We start from the raw sequence: 4,603 nt of genomic DNA, 5'->3' as shown, positions 1-4,603 counted from the left end.
GGTAGAGCGTGCCTTAAAAATACGATGACTCTCTGCCAGGGGATAAAATTAACTATTTTGGCCACTAGCCACTGTGTCTGGTAGAAGGAAAAGACTTACCAGCCTCTTGGTATTTTTACCAGCCAAAGGAAAACCTCAGCAAAAATGCAAGAGGGTGCGTAAATGTGTGGTGAACATGTTAAGACGTTGCATTTATTCAGGTAATTAACCAATCACCATAACAAAAGCTAATTGCACACCTGTATAGACTAGACAGGTGTGTTTGTGAGGGAAAAGGATCTGGATAGAAAAAGATGCTCCCACACAGTTTCTATTTGCAAGTGTTATAAGGTCTTTGATCAAAACATTGCATTGTTTTGAATTATAACACTTGCTAGTAGAGGCAGGAGCATCGTTTTCAAATGAATCAATCACATGTGCAATAACATGGTAGCTAATGGGGATCTGTATAAACGCACTAAACCAACACATGAGAAGGGGTGTTATATGGTGACACATTATTGCTCTTCATACTCCTCTTCCTCTTCAGTGCTACTCCCTTCTCTGGGTTTCTGCACGTCATTAAAAGGATTTCATTGGATTGGCTAGATATTCATAGAGTCACGGTCTGTGGCTGGGTAAAAAATATATCATCTCTAGGAATGATGACAGACAGTGATGTTGTTTCCAGTGGTCAATACCGCACGCCAGCAAAGACGCACTGTAAACAAACCGCACGTTTCTCTTCAGCAGAATCTCTGCTACGCAGCAGAAAATGCGTGTCTCTATCGCAAATCGTTTCAACACAAATGAATACGTTGTAATTGATGCAATTGATGAATACTTCTCTAACACAACCACTTTGTTAAATAAATATCTACATTATTAGAAGCCGTATGGAAATGGCATAATAATAGCAGACCTGTCAACTCGCACGCATCGTGTCAGACTCTTGTATTATTGTTTCCCAACATTATCACAACTGTTTATTGTCACAATTTCAAATTAACTATAAAGGTTCTGACTATTTGCTTCATAATGGAATATTTTGCAATTACAGATGTAAATGACTGACCAATAAGTTTTTATTTTAAATTTTTTATACATTTTCATCAATTGCAGTTTTGCAATGTGAGCTGCAATGAAAATGCCTTAACATTAGCGTCCTTGTGGCAATGTTTTCTGGTCACAACAGCGAAATACAAAATGTATAAGAACTATCTATAGCTAATTTATACAATATACTTGTCTAAACGATTGACTTTTCCTCTCCACACCACACTCACACTGACGCTCTGCGTTCAGAAACACAACTGTGCTTTCGAGTTCCAGTGAGTACAGAATAAAGAGCAATAGCTGGCTGTGTGTGTATTCATGTGTTTGTTGCTCCTCTTTCCTTTTCTGTCATATTATAATTCTGAAACACTTTGATCCAGGTAATTAAAAAGTTTGGCGGGTGGCGGGTTTTATTCACTGCTCTCTGCACAGGATGACACTACTAATTTTGTTTTGATTGATTTCTTCTCCTCCAGGACAACACATCCTGCCCCATTTGCCGATGGGATGTCAGATCAGCCTTCGAGTGACCAGTGAAGAGGCCCCCCCACCTCACGGCAAGAAATGTGAGTGTTCCCCCTTGTTCTGACAGCTGTATATATGTCTGTACATAGTATTATATTGTTTTGTTTCTTTACACTACACTTTACTACTGCAGCGGATCCCGCTAACTTCCAGTGCAGGACTCCTTCTGCTATAAACGAATCTGAAGAGAAGCAGCGAGAATGAGCTCCACCTTTTCTTATATAACAGGCCTTGGAAAGAGAAGTCTGTAAGTAAACTGTCGTTTTTAAATAATTATAGCCTGTTTTCACTGATTCAAGTGCTGTTTCACGTTAGTTTCACATTTTAATGTTTATTTAGTGTGTATGGTTACCATGACAATACATGAATTTATGCTGAGGACCGTTATAGGAAGTGTTAGCGCAATAGCCGTCTGTCATTCAAATTAGCTGACGTTTTTTTGTAATGTCTATATTTTTATATTTTACGATGTTCTATGCATATGATTGCCTTGTATATGCAAACAGTTGTATATTGATTTATTTTAATACTATTTAAAACAAAGTGACAGTAAAAGTGGTTTTGAAGTTAATTTTGTTTTGATTGAATTCTTTTCCTCCAGGACAACACATCCTGCCCCATTTGCCTATGGGACGTCAGATCAGCCTTCGAGTGACCGGTGAAGAGGCCCCCCCACCTCACAACAAGAAATGTGAGTGTTCCCCATACACGGACATTGAAATCGTGCACATCTCAGAACACTTATTGCACTTAAACATACACTGTGCATGTTGGAACCATAGATTAAGTAATCAATACAAAAGTAAATAGTGCACTGTGCACATTGAAATAACAGCAACAACTAATAAACACTTTAGGTAAAAGACACCCACACCAAGAACCCTGGGCACTGCTGAGACATTGGAAGAGGCAGTCAGCCTGCTACGGCAGCACTTCACCGGGAGACAGCGGGTGCTCCTTCGGTGATACAAGCTACGGAAACGGCATCAGCGGCCGGGTGAGTCCATTCAAAGCTACGTGACTAACCTCAGGGATGTGGCTAGATCGTGCCACTACGGGGTGCTTCGGACCAGATCGTACGCGATCAGCTTATCATCAGGGATAATTCAGCCAGTATATGCTGCACCCTAGATCTCCAACTTGGCCATCGCCACAAAGAAGTCCGGGGGGCTCCGAATCTGTGTTGATCTGCGCTCTGTCATCAAGGCAGTCATCCCAGACAGATACCCTTTGCCCACAGCGGAGGAGTAAGCTCGACTTGCGTCAGGGCTATCTCCAGGTGCCCCTCCACCTGGCCAGCCGAGATCTCACAGCTCTTGTCACACACGCAAGGTGTTCAGGTATACACGAATGCCCTTTGGGCTTAGCTCTGCCCCCAGCTGTTTCCAGAAGGTGATGACCACTGTCCTGGCAGGGATCCAAGGGGTCGCAGTGTTTCTGGATGACATTCTGGTCCATGCCCCTGACCTCTCTGCCCACAATGAACATCTCCACTGGCTTTTCACCACTCTCCAGGAAGACCATCTGACGCTCAATGGGGAGATGTGTACATTTGCAGCACCAGCCATTGACTTTGTGGGTTTTCAACTGACTGCCAAAGGGATTGTGCCTCTCATGTGAAACATAGAGGCAATCCACAACATCCCAGAACCCACCTCTGCCTCCCAAGTGGCCTCGTTCCTGTGGATTACTGCCTTCTACCTCCGATTTCTGCCTCAATATTCCCAGACTACAGCACCCCTTCGCCAGCTCCTTAAGAAGGAGGAGCCGTGGAACTGGACCCCAGCCTGCACGGCAGCGGTCTGTGCGCTCAAAGCACAGCTCACCACGCCTCCTGTCCTGGCCCATTTTGACCCATTCAGCCCTACTGTGGTCTCATGTGACGCCTCAGCTGGGGTGGTGGGAGCAGTTCTGTCTCTGCCGCAGGATGGAGGGGAACGACCAATAGCCTTCGCCTCCAAGGCCCTGACCCCCACGAAGCAGCGCTATTCTGTTGGCGAGGGAGAGGCCCTTGCCTGCATCTGAGCCTGCGAAAGAGGAGCTGAAAAGTGAATCAGAGAGGGACCCTGTCCTGACAGCTCTCCACACCTACATACGCACAGGATGGCCAGGAGGAGCTGGCTCCGTTTGCAAGGGTGAGATATCTGTGTCTCCAGGGGGCTGTGCACTGTTGTTCCAGGCAGCTTGTGTGCGCGTGTCCTCACAATCAAGCAGAGATCAAGAGACCTGATGTGGTGGCCAGGCATTGACCAGGATATTGAGGCTATGGTCAGGGACTGCACACCACGTCTGCTCCGTGGAAAACTGGACCGCCTGTCCAGGCCCCAATGCAGCCCCTCACGTTGCCGTCCCACCTCTGGGAACACCTACAACTCTGCAGGGAGATACATGGCCAGGCAGAACCTCACCACCAACGCTTCCTACTGGTGGTGTACGAGCTTCACTCAAAGTGATGAGAGGATAAGAGGTCAGGAATGTTTGGAAATGACGACTGGTTGCTCCTGTGTGATTTATAATGTCAGTTGTGTGTGCTGTGTCAGCTGCACTGATAACTGAAATTCATATTGTTTCCACATCAAGCAACATCATTAATTAGTATTGCTGTTGAGTGAGAAAAACACACGATTTCCATTGCCAATCGTTTAATCCTAGGAGATCTGTTTTATTGCAGTCAAATCAGTTGATTTACACTTTGATACATTTTGAAGTTAATTTTGTTTTGATTTCTTCTCCTCCAGGACAACACATCCTGCCCCATTTGCCGATGGGATGTCAGATCAGCCTTCGAGTGACCAGTGAAGAGGCCCCCCCACCTCACGGCAAGAAATGTGAGTGTTCCCCCTTGTTCTGACAGCTGTATATATGTCTGTACATAGTATTATATTGTTTTGTTTCTTTACACTACACTTTACTACTGCAGCGGATCCCGCTAACTTCCAGTGCAGGACTCCTTCTGCTATAAACGAATCTGAAGAGAAGCAGCGAGAATGAGCTCCACCTTTTCTTATATAACAGGCCTTGGAAAGAGAAGTCTGTAAGTAAA

Source organism: Amia ocellicauda, chromosome 11, assembly GCF_036373705.1.
Source record: "Amia ocellicauda isolate fAmiCal2 chromosome 11, fAmiCal2.hap1, whole genome shotgun sequence".
Lineage (NCBI taxonomy): Eukaryota > Metazoa > Chordata > Actinopteri > Amiiformes > Amiidae > Amia > Amia ocellicauda.
This window is presented reverse-complemented; position numbering follows the sequence as displayed.